The sequence below is a fragment of the Chiroxiphia lanceolata genome, chromosome 17, assembly GCF_009829145.1.
Source record: "Chiroxiphia lanceolata isolate bChiLan1 chromosome 17, bChiLan1.pri, whole genome shotgun sequence".
In the NCBI taxonomy this organism is placed as follows: domain Eukaryota; kingdom Metazoa; phylum Chordata; class Aves; order Passeriformes; family Pipridae; genus Chiroxiphia; species Chiroxiphia lanceolata.
Window position 1 is genome coordinate 3,773,420 of NC_045653.1, and position 19,379 is coordinate 3,792,798.

The 19,379-nt window shown below is 46.6% G+C and overlaps 1 long non-coding RNA gene across 1 annotated transcript; it reads right to left on the reverse strand.

Annotated features, from left to right (window-relative positions):
- Positions 1–4,987: 4,987 nt before the first annotated feature.
- On the reverse strand, positions 4,988–18,954 carry LOC116795554. Its single transcript, XR_004360076.1, has 4 exons — positions 18,801–18,954; positions 16,644–16,700; positions 6,482–6,666; positions 4,988–5,153 (listed from the first exon to the last, which is right to left on the reverse strand). It is a non-coding gene; the product is annotated as an uncharacterized LOC116795554 (long non-coding RNA).
- Between the last annotated feature and the right edge of the window lie 425 nt (positions 18,955–19,379).

Sequence of the window (19,379 nt, forward strand, 5' to 3'; positions counted from 1 at the left end):
CTGCTGCCTGTCACTCTGACAGGCACCTGAACTTGGACCTGGACACACCAGTCAGGCAAGGAGGAAAGCCAGGGGCAACAAGGAGGGCTCAGGCAGCAGTGAGCCAGGCAGGGCTGGAAGGAGATCTCATCTGTTCTGAGATCCAGCTATTAAAGCCCAGCTCTGGAGCAGCAGATGGGCCAGGCTGTGCTTCCCCAAGGAGGCTGGTGGAGCCACACTTCTCAGGAGGAGCTGGTCTGCCTTCCTCTCTGCACACAGGCAACACACACACAAGGCTTCCCCTGTTTTAAAGGCAAAACCTGAATTTGGAGCAGCTGTCTGGAAAAGGATGCTCAAATCTTGCCCGATAATGAACATTTCAAATTTCCTCACTATTTTTCATGAAACCATTTCATGGTCATTTGGGGGTTAAGCTTTACATCTTCTTCAGCATGGAAGGGGAGTGTTGCTGCTTTTCAGTGACAGGAGAAATAAGACATGGAACATCACATTTCTTGATCAAACTTAGGAATCAAGATAGAGCAAAGTTCATACAAACCCCAGACATCTGTGCTCCTTCATCCCCCGTCTCAGCAAGAGACAGTTCAAGCCATTTAACAAGAGAGAAGGTGTTTAATCTCATTTCCATCCAGGTGAGGCTGCCTGGAGCATGATCCCATCCCAGCCTGGAGTCTCCCCATTCCCAAGCCCAGGCTGCAGTGGCAGAAGCAGAGCTGGGCTCTGCTGTGGACACAGAGACAGCACTGTCAGCCAGCTTTGGTCTGGAATCAGACTGTGCCATTAGACAAAATCTATAGGCTTGAATTCTGCCAGCTGCTCACCAGACCTGATTGAAAGCGTAGGAATTACATTAAATTACCTGATTATGTGCAGGCTGACAAATAACAGCAGATATTACAGCCAAGGCTGAACAAGAGCTTGGCCATTCCCGTCTCTGCTACAGGAGTGGGAGTTTTGCCCTGGTAATAACAAGCACTGCAAGTTTCTCCTCTTTAGAGCTGTGTTGTTTTTTTTCGTTATCTGAGTTTGGAGAAGAAAACATCCAAATTGCACATAATAAGTGGAACACAGAGAAAAAGAGCCAGCTGTACTCACAGATGTTACAACACAACCAAAGGTGCTTTTCTATTTCCTCTCTCCCCAGAATAAGCCACGTAGATCTAATGAATAACACAGGAGATTTCCTCGATAGAATTAATAGCACACAGTCCTTCTTGGCTTGTCTTTAATCACACCCAGCACCCAGTGGGCCTGGGAGAGAAAGTCAGCATTACTCATTTGCTCAGGCAAACCCAGTGGTTGTCAGCCATCCCAACCCCTCACAGCTTTAATGCTGTGGTTTGGGGAACAGAATCAGAACCTGTGGGTGGCAGAGCTTGGGTTAAAATCAGTTGTCATTTCACTTGGACATGACCAGTGTTTGCAAACGTTGTGGGTGGGAGAAGCTCCTGCTTAATTAGTTGGACTGGTTCAACTTGATTCATGCACAGTGAGCTTCAGATTTATATTTAGGCAAATTCACGGAGATCCAGAGGATTTCATGGACTTAAAGAAGGTAGCTTAGAGGTAGATCTGACTGTCAGTCCATAAGATGCACACAGACTGTTCATTCTGAGTCTGGCAGACACCTGTTATTAGTGGTGCTGTAAATGGTGTGGTTTCAAGTATCTGTGCAAGTCTACAGCTGCAGAAGTGCCCGTGAAAATTAGGAGATGAAGAAAGGAAAGGAGTTCAGATATGGCTGAATCTGAAAATATTTCAGGATTTGGAGAAAAAAAAGTGGTTTCTAACACATCTCTCCTGGTCTGGCCTGGGCTGGTTCAGCCCAGAACACAGCAAGGTGTAGCACAGAGGGAGTTTTGCCTAAAGAAAAAGCAAATCAAGTATGAGTCATAGGCAACTGTGGTTAGAGAATATTGCAAACTGGAGCTCCCATCCATCAGAAAATCTGATTACCTGAACGTGTTTTGTTTAGAAACATTTCTACCCACATAAATCAAAAAGTTTTGCCTTGCTGAGCAGCTTTACCTCCACCTGAGCCTTCAAAAAACCACACACCGTCTCCCAGATCCTTGGGGGGACTTTCTGTCCCTCTGTTCTGCCTGGCCAGACAAAGCCTGGGGAGGGACACGAGCCAGCACACTCTCAGGCAGCAGTAGGATGTCACACAAGATCTGACCTACGGCTCCTGCAGGCACTGAACCAGCTCTGCAAACACAAAGAGATATTGAATTCACTGCAAATGACATGTTTTGATTTGAATTAATATGCCAGGATAGTTCGATCTGGATCCACTGGACTGGAATGATATGTTTCACTTAAATCTTCTTGACAAAACGCATTGATTTGATTTAATTTTCTTTTAATAGAAAATTATCTTTTTACAGAAACTGCAATATCCACATACACAAACACTTTAGCACCTCTAATTAGCACATGTTGATGAGTTCGCTAAGACCTCTTGGGACCTACAGGACTTTATTCTCAATTACATTAAAGTCAGTTTATATCCTTTTACTCCCTGTTACTTAGAGGCACAAAATGGGTGTAAAAATAGTTAGGGAGAAAGATTAAGAGCCCCCAGAAAGAACATATTTGTCTCTGCCCTGGCAGATGGGCCTCCAGGGCTGTGCCTGTCCCCCACATATCTGCTCTGTAAGAGTCTCCTAGTGACTGAACTGGGAAGATAAAATGGCCCAAGGATCTTAGAAGGATCTTTCCCAGGGATCCTTGTTACCTTCCACAGCAGCAGATGGGGTTTGCAGCACAGCCTGCCCATAAGGTTGGAGTTTTGGGATGCTGCAGGCGGCTGCTCCCAGGACAGCTGAGCCAAGGTAAGTGTTAACACAGCTCCTGGAACTCCAATTTGTGCCTGCAAAATGAATGCTGCTCTCCTGGGCTGCAGTAAGGTTGTAACATGCTTAAATACTTCGTTAATGAGGGCTCTGTAAGCACCACAGAGACAAACAAGATTTTAGAGGGGCAGAAGCCTTTGTGCTTTCCCCTTTTCCACAGGGGAGGGTTTCAACTCACCATTCAATTTGCAATTGCAAAGAGAAAATTGTGCACATGGAGTTGGATTTGCCAGCACAGTTTGTGCCTCCATCTAATTGTTTTTAAACTTTGCATCTTGGGAAGAATTAGCAATCATGGTGTTCTCAGAGCCTTGGGAGTTTTTTTAAGAAAATTTTCTTCCCATAATATCCCATATGTTTGTATTGCTTTCAGGGGAGCAGAGCCAAGTCATCCTCTGACTAAGACCTGGTAATTCACAGAGCACATCAATTTACTGGCCAAAGCATTTGCAGTCTGTTGTAGAGATTAAGACAAACTTCCCTAGTGGGGAAATTTATACCAAGAATAAACATAAATCTTGTTAACATGATTATTTGCATTCTTTTTAACTATACATGCAAGGATAGGTTAATTTTCTTGAGTTTTTTTTTGATGAGAGGAGGAGTGAGAAGGTGATCATAGGAGGATGTCTGATTAAGACCATTTGTATGGAGTCATTCCTTCAATCCTTTACAGTGCTGGCTCAGGGACATCAGGAAAGCTGAGATGTAGATTTTACCACCCTTCTTGACATGGCTTCTGCTGGAATTAAAAACACTTCAGACTTCTTTAACTAATACTGATAGATAACCACTGCCAAAGGCCACACCATCATCCAGGACATGCTCCCACCACCCACCTTGACCACTCACACCCCCCTGGCTCCTCCTTTAAAGTCCTTTGTGTGACCTTAAATGTGAGACAAAGGTTTGGACCCTACAAAAATCTGGCCTCTGATGGCTGTAGAAAAATTATGAGCTATTTAAATCATTGTACTTAAAACTAATATTGGTTCTGTTTTCCAAGTGTTCTTAAATCCTCCTACTCATGGAAAGGGGACAAAAATATCCCACCACACCTGCTTAACTTGTGTACTTCTAACAGGCACTGCTCTTTAAGGACAGGAGTTTCAAGGTTGCCCCCAAAACTGCTTTTTTTGAGCATGATAGGTTATATATTTTAGATTAGGCAACGTGCACCCAATGAGAGAAAGGGCCAAGAGCTCAAGGCATTTGTGTCCAGTGGCACTGCAGTTTGTGTCAGCACCCCACTCGTGGCACCACTGCAACACCCTCCCTCACTTTGGCTTCCACAAAAACCTCTAAACTCCCTTCCTTCAAAGGAGACTCGTTCCCTCTCCGTTGCTCTGTCGTGAGCTTGTAATCTCGGGCAGACTCCTGAAAAGAGAAACACTTCCCTCACATCTGTGCCCTTCTCATGTCAGCAAAAGCAGGGCACGAAGTGCTTTGCATCAGCCTCTCATCTCTGGAGTGAGGATTGCCCCTCTCTGGTCAGAAGCCAAGGGTGGCAGATGTTTGGGTTTGTTCCCTTTGGTCACTGGCAGTGGCAGATCCGGAGCTGCTACAAAGTGCTGAGGCCCTGCACCAGCTCCCAGACCTGGGAAATCCCAGCTGTCTGCTCACATTCATCCTCTGGAAGCAATCTTTAATCCTCCCAACGTTCCCTTCAGGCTCTTTGTTCCAAGGCTGCAGAATGTCTTTACACAGCCTCAAAATCTAGGAGTGCAATGCAACCTCCATGAGAAGGGTGAAAAAGTGAATAAGTGAATGGGAATGTCGTTTTGGTTTTTTTGTTTGTTTGTTCATTTTGTTGGTTTGGGTTTTTATTTTTTTTTTATTTTTGTTTTTTTTAATAATAAAACCCCAAACAAAACAAAAATTAAACAAAAACCCCTACCATTAACGTGGTTGCCAGCTTCCTCCTTCATGAAGATGCTTTATCTACTCATTCCTTTGAACACCAAAACCACTAAGTCCTGTACTTCCTCCTCTCTTCATCCTTTTTTTTCCTTCAACAAACATTTTTATTGCAACAGAAGCACCAACCATGGACCCACCAAACCTCTGATTTACAACAGATCATATAATCTGTTTAGTAACTGGTACATCCCATCCACTTTTCCTACCTTGAGCCTGCTGATGGGTTTGACTGACACACACTGGCTTATCCATGACAGACTTTATATCCATGTTTTCAAAGGATCTCCAGGTGCCTTTGGCTGTCTGAAGTTTGGCCATGAGCAAAGGGCACTCAGAGCCCTGACTGCTCCTGTGGTTCTCTGGCTCTGAGGATCTCACCTGCGAGGAAGAGGGGCCATGAGACCCAAGAGGTTGAATGTCAGACAGTGTTTAAGCACACCTTGCACACACTGCCCTGGATGAGATCCCCTTCCTTTCTGACAAACCTAGATTTAGCCCACCCAAGGCAGACATGGGACATGGAAAGGCATATCTTATTTTTTTAAGCTGAGGAAGGGCAAGGGAAACACAGCCAAGAGCTAAGTGAAAGTAGAGGACGAGAACGTGGGGAAATTTTCAAGCTGCACATGGTGCAGGTGAAGGGCGAGTCTGAAACAGAACCAAAGCTGCTGAACCAGACCTTTGAGGCCACCTGAGGTGAGACAGAATCAGCAGAGATTTCATTACTCACAAATCCCTCCAGATGTCTTAAATAATTCATAGCAAGCACTGGGACATAAAGACCAGGAGTCCCATTAGGCGGCACATCGTATTGTTTTTGTTCATTAGGGTGAGTCACACAAAACACATTATTACATAAAGCAGGATGTCTCATTAATTACATCAGTCTGGGGGCTATAATGTGCCAGTGCCTGGGAGGGCTCTGGGAGACTCAGTCCTTGTCCTGGTTGTTCCAGAGAGTGCTTCCCTGCAGAAAGTCACCCCTCGCCCCACCCAGGCTGTTGCTGGGGGTCTGGCTCCTGGTGCCCTGGCTGTGATTCTGCCCGTGGGTGCTGGGCACTTCTCCAGCAACTTCACCTCTCCCATGAGCTGCTCCCTGAGGACACGACTCTCCTCGTGCTCACCCCACACAAGCTGGGCACAGCTCCAGCTGGGAACGAGGGAAAACCCCTCCCTGAGCTGAGCTCCTGCTGCCACCATCAACTCTGGGAATATAATAGAGGCTAAAGGAGGAGTGTTTGTCACTGTGGCATTTGCAATAACTCTATGGCTTTTGGAGCAAGGGAAACTGAGCATTTCAACGGCAGCTGCCAGTGTTTGCCCACACAGGCAGGTGGTAGCTGTGCCTGCCAGCTGGAGGGGAGACCCTGGGACCCCACATTTCCACACTGTTAGCCTGCAAACACTCACCAAGGCCAGCCCTGTTTGCATGGATGATGGTGAAAAAGGGGTGCCACATCCACTTCAGTCCTGCCACCTGCAGGTACCCAAATGAGGGGAGCTGAATTTCATGAAGAAAAAGACATTGCAGGGCATAGGGAGAGTGCCCAGGTTCTTAGGGCCTGAGTCACTCCTGTAGAGACAGGAGAGACACCCTCCCTGGGGGGGGGGGTCCCAGCAGTAGCTGGGAGCTGTAGGCTGGCAACCCACCCCATCTGTGCAGCCTCTGCCCACTTTTGGAGCTCAGAAGTGCAGCTCCTTCCTACCTTTTCAACAAAAAGTGTTGTTATGGGAGACATACACCACTTCACAGAGTCAGGCTTCCAAAATCGACATCGTCCTGTGGAAGCCCACTGCAGCCTCAGGGACTAAATAAACTACCCAGTTTGCTGCTGCCTCCTTTCCACTGTCCTACAGTTTTCCAGGTAGGACTGTGTCCAGTGCTGGATGCCTGCAGGGATGTGAGACAGAGATCAGAGGTGTGAATGGGAATTAGGTTTCACTGTTTGGCACAGAAGAGGATCCTATAAGTAATTCAGAGGACCACCGAGGTCTGCACTAACATAACCTTTCAGAATAGCATTCACTCCATACTAGGTTATATCCAGACTCCACACGTGGACATTACCAAAATATTGCTGTCAGGATGCAGTCTGGGTTGCCTAAACAGGATCTCTGTAATTTACAGGTGGAGAGGAGAGAAAAGGTCAGGGAACATCCTCGTGTATTGTGCTCTCTAACAGCCAGTCCTTGTGAGTGTATCAAAATGCAGCAGCACTGACAGGGACAGATGATCTAGAACTCCCTGCATTATTAATATACAGTGAAAGATGAGGCAGCTTTTGTGAAAAGTATCTGTTTGCATGTTTAATATACGATGCTCTAACTTTAACACACTGCTACTCACGATGCTGCATTAAAACACAGCTAAACCTTTTAAGAAGTCCCACACTGAACAAAAGAGAAAATATTTGCTGAGCTCAAATATTCCTGAATGTTCCAGGCAACAGGACTGCAAAGATCAGGAGAAAAAGCAGGAAGGTGGGGAGAGAAAATGCAGTGACAAATGCAATGAAAGTGAAGTAACAGGAGAAATGAGGAGAGAAGTAGGAGAGAGTTCAAGGTGTGCCTGGTGTCCACCAGCTCTCCTATGGGACACCCAGATCATGATAGAGAAGTGCAGCACCACATCTCACAGTGTTGGGAACTGCTTCCTCACTCCTTGTTGAGTCTCCAGCTCTGTAAGCCACCATCCCCTTGTGCCTGCCTTGCCTAACAAGCAGTTCACCCCAGCACTCCAAATCCCAGGTTCTTATCCTGTCACTGCAGGAAAAAAACTCCATTCACAGCTCCAGCCTGGCTTCTGGAAGGGGTTTCCTCTGTCATCTCAGGCTCAGCTTTGTGACAACCAGCAAAAAACAAGCAGGAAAATTCATCTTTACAGCAGCAGGTGAGCAGGGAGAAAGGATGGGGTGGTGCAAGGACCGTGGAGACACTCCCCTCCATGAACCCTGAACAGCCATGCTGTGCCTGGTCATCCAAAGAAAGTGTGAGTCTGGCAGAGCCAGGCCTTTAAGCCCTGTAGTAACCAAATCCCAGAAATTCTTTATCCTAAGCTCTTTAACATGGAGTGACTGAGCAGCACATGTAGAAACCAGCTGTAATGCCTGCAGACAACCAGGAGTCAGGGAGACATGGGTTTCTTCCCGTTATGTTAAGCTTAAATAGAATTATATGGTCTTTAGTTTACCTTGCCATGCAGGCACATTAGGCATGGATTTCTCTAAAGCCAGAACATCACAAGCTACCCAAACAACCCTGTCATTGCAATTTCACAATTTCCCTCTTTTGTGTAGCTCTGAGCTCTGACTGCAGGAAAATTTCCTCTCCTCAGCCCACTGCCATCTGGAGCAAGGTTCAGACTCAGTCACAAGCCGAGTGGGAAAGGATATTTCTGGAGAATGGTGGGAAGGTTAATGATGAGTATGCTTAGAGCTGGTGATCTCTTTCTGCATCTCACTGTGACACTCCAGTCTCCACTGCACAGTCTGGAACAAATAAGTGGAAGCTACTGGGAAGATAACAGGAGTTCTGAGATCGGACAGGAACTGGGGAGTGCAGAACCTCAGTCAGCAAGGCAGGAAGAGTCTCCTGAAAAGATTGCAATCTGAAATTATCCCAATTCATCCAGGAGACAGGAGCTGGTCCTAGATATGTGCAGAGCATCAGCAGGAGATTCTCAGCAGCTGCAGGGATTTTGCAACTCCCATGTCTGTGCCAGCCCAGCTCTTGAGGGGACAGAGGCGAAGGGTGTTGGAATGGGTTAACTCTAGTTGTGTTAATCTTCTCAGGGAACATCAGAACTTTAACTGTTGTGTTAAAAACAGACACCAGAGGATGCCTTGTCACAGAAACAGGTGGTACCCATTGCTCTGTTAAGCTGAGGCAACACACCAGCTTTGAAACCACCCTCTGGCTGCAGGCTGGATCACTCCACACTGCCTTCACCAATACATGACACCTTCTCAAACGGCTTCAGCTCCCTGACAACCTTCCTCAGCCATTTCAGTGCTCTTGCTCTCTCTGCCCTGGCCCTGCCTTACAGGGCAATGCTCCTCCACACTCCACAAGGCAGAGACCAGGAAGGAGAAAAGGAGGAGGGGTGCTAATGCCATCACTAGTAGGTGTTACAAGCCCATGTCAGACAGGCTGTTTGCTTCTGCTGGGCTTAGCTGGAGGTGTTTGGAAGCTTTTATACGACTTGACATCCACCCCTCAAATAATCGACGCTGCATCCCCAAAAAGGCCGGAGACGGGCGTGTCGTGCTCTGATGCTATTTCCAGCATTGTCCAGCAGGCACCACAGGGAAGAAGAACAGCTGCAGCTCAGGCAGTTTGACAAGCTGTTACTGTCCTGGCTGTTCCTGGCAATGCCTGTCAGGTCTGAGCGAGCTGGACGCCGGTAAACGGGCAGAGCTGCTGTTCGTTACCCCCTCGCGGTCTTTTGACTTTTCATCTTGATTAAAGACCATGCTGAAGGATGGAATTAGCAAGGCAGGGATCCCAATCCACTCGCTGCTCCTGAAATCCAGTTGCCTGCCCACGTGCTCCTCCTCGGGGCTACCAATTAGGGGCACCAGCTGCCAGCCTGGATGCCAGGGCCAGGAGCTATTAGTGCACAGACCATTAGCTTTAAAAGGCATTTGGAACTTCTGAACACATTAGGGTTTGTGTGATTGACATGCACTACAGCCATATGTGGCTCACTGTCCTTTCTGTCAACCATTTTTTCTCAAAAAAAGTGTTGGCTCATTGGAGTGATCTTGGTGGAGCATCTCATGAAAACATCTCACCAAGAGCATCCAGGTTCTGCATGGGTTAAATAGTTGTTACCTGCTTTAACCAACTTCCTTGGCATCTCTTGTCTGAGATGGGAATGGCAGTTGTATTGTATGAAAGGTTGGTCTCTATTTTTAGCCCTGTCATTTGCCCAGTTAATGGTTCCAGGGAAGTCATTTCCCTTCTTTATGCTTCAGCGACCCCATCTGTAAGATGGTAATGATGAGCCTGTACCATAGGGTTTTGAGATCTATGCTTGTAAAAAATATAATAAAACTCAGAATTATCATGGCTGCCTAAAGCAAGGGTGGGGAGGAAGCCCCAGGGGCCTTTGCAGCAGTCCCTGCATGGTTGTTTTTTGCAAATCCTGTTCTGCCATGGCACCAGACCTGGATCCCCCCTGCAGACCTCAGCAGTCTCTGCTCCATATTTGGCACAGGGGTAGATCTCTGAGGGCTGCTGTTGTCCCAGGATTTCCAGAAGTGGTGGTGCTAGCAAGCTCTGCAGGTCATTCCTGACAGGATGACAGGAGATGATCAGCCCATCAGCATGACCAGAGGGATTGAGCCATTGACTTCAGCTTGTTTCCCTCACACTGCCTTCATTTCCTCAGTCTCAACCACAGCTCAGTGTTGGGCAAATCATGAGCTACTCACCCTACTTTCCATCCTTACATGGGTCAACCAGCACATCTCCTCTCTCCTTCTGCCTCTCCCATTTCCCAGATGTGTCTCATTCTGCCACAAGGATCTGCTCTTTGTGAAAATGGATAGAGCTGGATGGGAGTCTCCCTGAGCACAGTGCAGCACACAGGGTACCTGCTGCTGGAAGCCAGTGTGAGTGCCAGGAGGCAGAGCCAGAACACCAGGCTGTGTGTGCTCTGTGTCCTGTGGCAGCAGGTCCTGGGCAAACACAGATGGGGGACATTCATCAGGAGGCCACCTGGCTGCCCAACCACTAACCCTGACCCTCAGGGATGAGCCAAGTGGCAAACCAGAGCCTTAGCTCTCAAAACCAAGTTAAAAGCCAGGTTGTCTTACCAGCCTGTCTGAGCCCACTGCAACGTGGCTGAGGGGAGATCCTCCCATTTCTTTCCCAGCTTTTTGTTTAAAGCAGGGCCATTGTGGAATTTGGAGTTCAAATACAAGATTTCTTTAAAAATCTCTAAAAAGGATATTATAATACGAAGTTCTGATGAAAGTTCCTGGACTTCCTGCTTTATACAGCTGGTGAATACCAGCAGAAGTCTTTTAAAAATACTTTAACATTATGCCCCTTAGCTGGATTCTTGATATGCAAACATTGAATCAGTGTCATTCTAAGCTGGTTTTTTTATCTTGGGTCTGGCAGATCTTTCAGGCTCAGGACAGTTCTTTTGTCATTTGAAATAACTCTCCCCTGAGCAAGACACACATCCTTCTACTTACCCAGATGGTCTCCTCCTCCAAGCTAGAATAACGTATTTAAATTTATCCAATGGATTTCATGACTCAGATTTCCCATAACTGGATGGTTTCTAACCGTCCTCTACTCCACCTGTTCAGACATCACAGCAACCCTCTCCCTGGCTCACAACCCTCAGTGCTGTGGTTCATCAGTGGTGTGTGATTGCCTCCAGGGAGAGGGTTTTAGCTGGTTTAATCAGTCATACAGCAGTTCTAGAGAAGCTCCACATTCACACAACCCCTGGTCTACAGCTTGATCCGTGGCAGTTCTGGAGAGAAACCATGGCTTTTAGAATCTGCTTCAAAGTTTTGCTTCTTGTGGGGAGGAAAGTTATGTCCTGAAAACACTCATGTTGATCTTCTGATCAAACAGATGGAAAATCACACTTTTTCTCCACCCCAAATCTCTATCCCCTGAGTACTTCTCACCAAACTACGTTTCCAATCCAACAGAAAACTCATTCAGCAACCACAAACACAGCAACCTCACTGTCTCCACAAACAGATCATTTTCTGCTTTGGACTGCAGAAGATAAATGCAAATCCTCATATATAGATGTTTAATCATCTGCCTGGATTGCATCAAGACAGCAGGCAGTGATTTTAAATACCATATAAGGGATCAAGGCACATCTCTTGACTGCTGTTCATTGAGCTCCTACACTACACAGGTCCTTTTGAAAATGTCACCAGTGCCTCCCAACTCACAGGACTCCTACTGGAGCAAAGGTATTTCTGGAGAAAAACACCCCAAAAGCACTGACATCCAAAAAATCCTTTGAAATTGCTGACAGGAATGTGTGGTGGCTCATCATGGCCTGGAGCAGCTCAGAGCCAGGTGCAGAGAAAACAGGTGAGGGAGGATGAAATGAGATGAACAAGAGGAGAAGGGGTGGAAGGAACAAAGGCAAGAGGCTGGATACTTGCTTGGATGAGCTGTTAGATTGGTTTTAAATGTAAGCTGGAGTTTGAGAAGGCAGAAGTGAACTAAACTACAGGATATTGTCTTGCCACCATCTTCCATAAGCTGTTTGCAGCTGCCATAGAACTCATAAGCATTTGAAACCCTTCCTCTGCCCCAGCCCAGACCCCCCAGGACACTGAATGCACAAACACCAGGCAAGAACCTGGTTCCAGAGGTAGGATGCATCCAGGAAAGACGTTGAAGACACCATGAAACAACAGGAAACTTTCCTGCAGCCTACTAAGGCATTCCAGGAGGATGGATTATTTTTCCACAACAGCATCAGTGCCAAAAGAAAACAAACTAATACCAAATAAATTGGTGTTTATGAGCTGAAAGCAAATGTTCTCTCCCCTGTTGCTTCAGCAGCCTAAGGAGAAGCCATGCAGCACTGTCAAAATGCCTGAGGAGCATTTAAAGCTTTCAACATCAAGGTGTTATTTCCCATAACAGCCCATTAGTGGGGCAAGGTCTACACACAAACCTTCCCAGCCATAACATACATTTCTGGGCATTTTGCTGTCTCCAACACAGCTCCCCAGGCTGCTGGCACAGGCTCCAGGCTGCTCTCTGGGCACTGGGAACGAGCAGTGGCTGGGACCATCTCAGCAGTGGCAATCCCTGGGCTGTTGCAAATAAAATAAGTCCTCCCACATCACCGTCAGAGCTCCCCTCACCAAGGCCAGGCTGCCACAGGCACTGAAATCCTGCCTCCCAGCCCCTAAAGGGGATCAGGGTGAGCCCACACCACCCTGGGGTGACCTGGCTGAGGGTGCTGTGAGCAGCTGGAGCTGCTGCAGTGACACCAGGGGGGGGCCTGCAGAAAGGGAACTTCCTTCTAGGCATCTTATTTTAAGGCATGAGGAATATTTTGGGATCCAACACGTACCACATTAATGATCTGTCTCTCTCCTCTGTCGTGGCAACACAAGGCCCCTCCATCCTCTGACATTGGAAAGACAGTAATTTCTGAGGCTGCCAAATGCCCATCCATCCTCCAGGATGTTCAGAGCTGTCCAGGATGTTCAGAGATGCAGCTTTGCTCCTTCCACCAGGCACCTGTTGAACCTGTTGAGGCCACATCTATTAAAAACCCGGGCTCTGCAGCCAAGGGGACAGCGAGAGATGGATGGTGCTGGAGTGCAGCCACTGCTGAGGAGAGAGGCAGGATCAGCCTGCCATGGACACAGACAGACTAATGAAACCTGCAGGACTGGCATGCAATTACCTGGTTTGCCAAACTTATCGTGGAGAAGTCGGATATTTCCAGTGTTCTGTCTGCAGCCTCAGGGACAGAGCTGTCATCTGGGCTGTGGTTGCCTTTCTGAGGTCAAAGGATGGAGAGGCACAGTGTTGGCATGACTGGGAGACCGTCAGTATGGTACTCATTTAATTCCAAAATATTCTTTATATCTTCAAATAAGATGCCAGGAAGGAAATTTCCACTGCCCTGAGAGCAGACTCTGCAGGGTTCAGGTTTGTGCATCCTCACAAGACACTGAGTTTGTTCAGACCAGAGTAGCAGAATGATGGATGTGACCAGAACACACAGTTCTTCATTAAATTGCGATGAGTTAATGAGTTACTGGGGTCCTTCCTGCAGATCAGCCTGGAAATGCTATTTGGACAGGCAAGGATATGCTTTCAAAGTTCTTGCATTTAATTTTTTTTTTTTTTGCATGTGGGACTTGTGATCAGAGTTTTATTTTCATAAACAGTTTCTACAGTTTTAAAATTCTTCCATATCTATCCTTCCTAATTTCCACTCATACTATGAAGACTCAGCATATGCAATAACTAAAATTTTGGTGAATATCAAGAATTCAGGAACTTCTTGTGGGACAAAAAAAAACCCAAACAAAACACCAAAACCAAACAAGCAAGAAGTCAACTTTAGAAAAAGATTTTTAAAAAAGTAAAACAGAAGATGAAAGGAAAAAAAAATCCAGGTGGTAGGGATCAGTCTGATTTCATCCAGACTTCCCCTGAAGAGTAGCCTTCAAAAGTCAAACACAGAGCACTATTTCTTGTTCTCTCCTGTAACATTTAGAGTTCAAAGTGCTCATCTGTTCATCCACGTCCCCTCGCAGGGGCGTTTGCAAATGACACAAACATTTGCCTGTGATCTGTGCTCTCCCTAATGCAGCCCCAGCCTGTGCCTGCCCTGGAACAATTTTCTCTGGAGCAGGTTCAAGCACAATTTGCTCATGCTGGTATCTATCTGTCATCAGATGTGTCAGCCTAATCGCCCTCAGCTGGGGTGGGGAGGCAGGAGACAAAAGGTCACCTTCTACATACGGGCTGTTCTGCAGGAGGCAGGAGAGAGCAGGAGGAAAACCAAATTTTCACCTACCTGATAGGAATGGAATGCTTTTTTCCCTTTGCCTTTGCACTTCAGTGCAGCTCAGTGCCTCTGGTAGCAGGTGGATGGGCTTGGGACAGGTGAAAATGAACCAGATCCACTGGAATGCCAGGAGAGTGGGTGCTGCCAAATGGTAGCTCTGAAAGTTGTGGTGCCTTTCCTTAGAGGAAGGATCTCTCAGCAGCCTTTGGATGCTGACAGCTCCCTGACTGCCCCAGGCTGTGCTGGACACTGAAACTGGGTCTGGTTCATAGAATGGTTTGGGTTGGAATGGGCCTTAAAGATCATCCAGTTCCACCCCATGCCATGGGCAGGAACACCTTCCACCAGCCCAGGTTGCTCCAAGCCCCATCCAACCTGGCCTTGGACACTTCCAGGGATGGGGCAGCCACAGCTTCTCTGCGATTCAACCTGTGCCAGGGCCTCACCACCCTCACAGGGAAGAATTTCTTCCCAATATCCAACCTAAACCTGCTCTCTGTCAGTTTAAAGCCATTCCCCCTTGTCTGTCACTCCATGCCATTGACAAAAGTCCCTCTCCAGCTCTCTTGGAGGTCCTTCAGGTACCAAAACTCACACCAGAGCCTTCTCTTCTCCAGGCTGAACAATCCAAATTCTCTCAGCCTGTCCTCACAGGAGAGCTGTTCCCTGTGGCCCTGGCATGCCCCACCACAAAGCTGGCATGGCTTCCATGGAATGTGCCAACAGGAGAACACTCACTGGGAAGAGGAAGGACATCACAGCCCAAGGTTTAACCTGCATTAGACACTAAGCTCTGGGCACCTTCAGCACCTCAACAGTCAGGAACCCAAGCTTTCCAAAACAGCAACTCAGAGCACATCAACTGGTGGCTTAAGCAGATCACACTGGTCCCAGTAGGCAAAGGGATGTCTGGATGTTGCTGAATCCAGGATGATGTTGACCCTGCTGGTTTGCTGGAGAGCACCAGCCTGACTCACGGGTCCATGTCAGACTGATACAAAACAGGGCAGAAGAAAGCCATGGTCCAAGGCATATCCTGGAGTGTGGAACTCAAGTTACCCAGATCCAATTGCAAGGGAGAGGTTTGGACTGGAAAGCACAGCACTGCCCACACAAGTGACAACATCTGTCCCATCCAACACTCCCAAGACTGGCTTGGGAGGGAGACAGAAAAGTGGCTGGAGCAGGGAGAGAAGCCAGAGCATCCATCTTCATTGAAAAAGGATCTTATCCTTACAGCAGACAGAGCCACAAGGATATTTTTTATCCTTGAGGTTTATTTTCTCAGTGTTTTCTGTATCTGACACTGGTCAAGGGGGATTCTGGGAAAAAAAAATATAAATGATACTTTTAGTGTTTTATAAATGGAGATGTATGATCTCAGTGACTCAGGGAGAGCAGAAGACTATGGGATGGCAAGGAATAGAAAAGAGCTTGGAGATTTATTTCCCATTAGAGTGCAGCAGATGGGGAGGAAGGGGGCACAGACAAAGCCAAATGATTTGATGGAGAACCAGAGCCAAAATGTAGAAAGGGCAAAAATCAAATCGAGACAGGCTGGAAGTTTTCCAGTTAAATGTTTTTCTCCACCCAAGAAAAGTGGTATTTTCTACAAAAGCACATGTTCAGGGACACCCTCAGCTTTAATGAAATTGTTATTATTTTTCAGTTTGCACTGCATAACCAATCCAAAAAGACCCAAACCACCAGAAAAAGCAGTTTGGTTGCAGTAGACTTATTTCCATTGAAAACACTGGTGAAAGAAAAGGGTTATGTGCAATTCTGAAAGCAAAGGCTTATGTGCAATTCTCCCATCAATAAAATCTAATTTTCCAACCATTTTTAAGGCTGAAAGGAAAAAGAAGAGTTAAGGAAAAACGTTTTCAAGGAAAGCAAGCGAGATGCTATGGACACTAAAGGTGCAGGAAGTTTTACCAACCTGGCTGCTGTTGTTACCTGTCAATCTCCCAGAGCTGCCATGTGAAGGATAACCATGTCCTGGAGCCTGATGCTTACAGCAGGGACAGCCTTATACACCCCAATAAAATGCTTTTTTCCTCCCCTTGACCATCTCTCTTCTAATAAAAGGTTTTATCTCTCTCTACAAACCTTGTGTTGATTTAACACTTAACCCTCACGGGCAACACCCATCCAGAATAACCAGAGGAGAGAAGACTGGGACATACAGAGCCAGTGCACCAGGATGCCAGGAATGCATCTCATCTGGGTCAGAAAAAGGAACCCATTTCTCCATCCCTCTCCTCTCTGAGGTTTATTTTGCTGTGCCTCTGACCGTGCTCCCCAAGCATCTCATCCCTCCTCACGGCCTCCCTCACCTCTCCTTCTTGCATCCCTGGTGCTTCCTCTTGCCCTGCCAGATGTTTTCAGAGACACTAAAATAGAAAAATACAGACAAACACCCACACAACACAAATTTAGCAATGTGAATTGGGGAAGAGAGATTTTTTTTTTTTTTTACATGCTGGCTGTTCCAGCACAGGCAACAATTGGTGCAAACAGAACATTTTGCAGCACGTGTCATGTGCAGGGACCCAGCACAGATTTCAGCAGCAGCAGTAGCTGTGAGGAAGCTGGTTTGTAACAACCAGCACAAAGTAATGAAGCAATGAAAACACTAAACTATTTTACTCTGCAGCCAAACTAAATGTCTTTTGGTCCTTCATGCATGAGCCTTTTAAGTGTAAACTTTTCACAGTGAGAGAAAGGAAATCACCCTTAGACTTTAGCAAGAATGATTCAGATAGCCCCAGGCAGCAAAGATCTGAGCTGATAAAGAACAACAGTTTCTGACTGCCTTTGGAAAATTATTTGCTGATCTTTGTTCATGTGCAACATTGCTTTAAGCTACAAAAGACACAGAGAGTAATGGCAGGTCACTGGGAAGATGTTATTGTGTTGTTTCTTTTCAATATGCTCCCTCCCCTTTTCCAGAGGTGTAGGGCCAAATGGGAGATGGAATGGCAGTGGAAGCCTCATCCCCACTCCCTAAGCAGAGGTCAGCCCAGCTCTGGGTCTGAGCAATGGCACTAGAACCTCAATTACTCTGAGAATAAAACACAGCATTGCCATTGTAGAGGCTGTTCCAGTGCAGTTTTCAAAAGCAGATGTGCACAGGAATTAAAGCCAAACATCCATCAGCTCCACATGACTAACTCAGGAACCCAGCACATGTTGGTAAAGAAAGAGCAGGGGAATAAACACCTTGAGATTGCATTATCCAAGTATCTCAGCACTTCCCATCTCTGAAATAAACCCTTCTATGGGCAGAGTACCTTGGAGGAGTCCCTGGCTGCTCTGGGCCTGACAGCAGCAAATATTTCCTATTCAAAATGAAAAAAGTGCATGGAGAAGACAGTGAAAACAGGGGAAAAAACCCAGCAAAATACCAGAAAAGTAAGTGAAGAACCATGGGGTGAAATCCTGGTCTTTCTAAGTCAGTGTCAAAACACTCCCACTGGTTTCCATATCTTATATAAGTTCTTCTTTCATTCGTAAAACATGCTGACAAGTACAGAAAAATTCACCATGCAGGATTTTGCTCACACTGTCCATCATGCCTTCTGCAGTGGCATCTCCATGGGAAGAGATCAGGTAAGGTCCCCCATCCTGCCAGCAGCACTGCTCTGATGTGGAGGTGACTACAGCCCTTGGACCTTCTCCACTGGCTGTAAGGTAAGGAATAGGGCCTTTTCCTCTCCTGGCTAGGCAGGATTTCTGGCATGTGTTTCAAAATGAGGAGAGGAGCATAAAAACTTCCTCACAAACATGATGGTTTTTAATGAGTAGTTCCTAACAAGTTGATAAGATGGCATGGAGGGAACAATGTCTCTCTGCCCTGCACGAGGCTGTGCCTGTGCTCCCCTCTGTCACAGCCTCCACAGGGACCAAGCCTCAGCCCCACCATGACCCAGCAGTCCCAGGGCAAAATGAGATCAGCTGAGCTCCTGCTCAGCCGTGGGAGATGAGCTCCCCAGAGCTTCCTCCCAGCTCTGTAAATCAGCCAGCCCAAGCAGAGCTTGGCCAGAAGGTGCCTCATCCCTTCCAAGACTCACAGCCCTGCCCTCCTCTTCCAAAGCCATTTATTTGGAAAGGGCAAAGAGGGGTCCCAGCTAAGCCATGACTAATGCCTAGCTAATCCCCAGAGGAGGGGCAAAGCAGCTCCCAAGGAAACAGGGCCTAATGCTTTCCTGACCCAGGCTGTGACAGTTTAAGAGAGAGCTCGCTCTTACCAGTAAAAATAAATGCTTTCCTCATCAGAGATTAGAGAGGGCAGCTCTCCCTCTGTGTTACATCTGCAGGGCCAGCAGGGCCAGGGCAGTGTCAAGGCTCTGAAGACCTGCCACAGTGCACCAAGGGATTAACCCAGGGCAGTCCAGAGGAAAAAATTACTGTGACTTTTGTCCTAACCTCCCGAGCTGTTAAATGCTGAAGTAATTGGCCAGTTTTCATTGTCACAACCAGGCAAAACTCACCTTCACTTTCCCTGAGTAGTTGTTTCCTACTTTGGGTTTGATCACCAGAATGTGTTTAGTCCTTACTGCAATGTCCATCACATTCAGAGGTGTGAAATGATCCCCAAATTCTATGCACACCTTCCATGGAAGCTGCTCTTCACTTGACATTAGAAAGAAGGTTCTGAGAGAGGCAAACGAGCAGCAAAAATGGCATTGCTTAATAAATAAAAAAATAGAATGAACACAAATTATTTGCAACATGAAACAATCAGGCTCAATGAAGTTCTTGAAATTACTGATTCTTTTCCTCCTCAAATATGTATGTTTTAATTAAGTATTTTTAGTGTTTTATACTTCCTACATTACCAGCTCATTTGTAAATTCCAACATCTTTACATACTTTTTAAGCTACATTTGTTCTTCTACTGACAATTAATACTTCGTTCAATTAATATTTTTACATTTACCAAAGAGCTGTAAAATCTTTTATCCTTGCAAAAAAAAAAAACAAAAACATTCTTTTAATCATCTCCAGGGTTGTGCTGCAGGCAATGTTTTCTAGGTGTACTTGGATGCTGGGAAACAAGTATGCAGAGC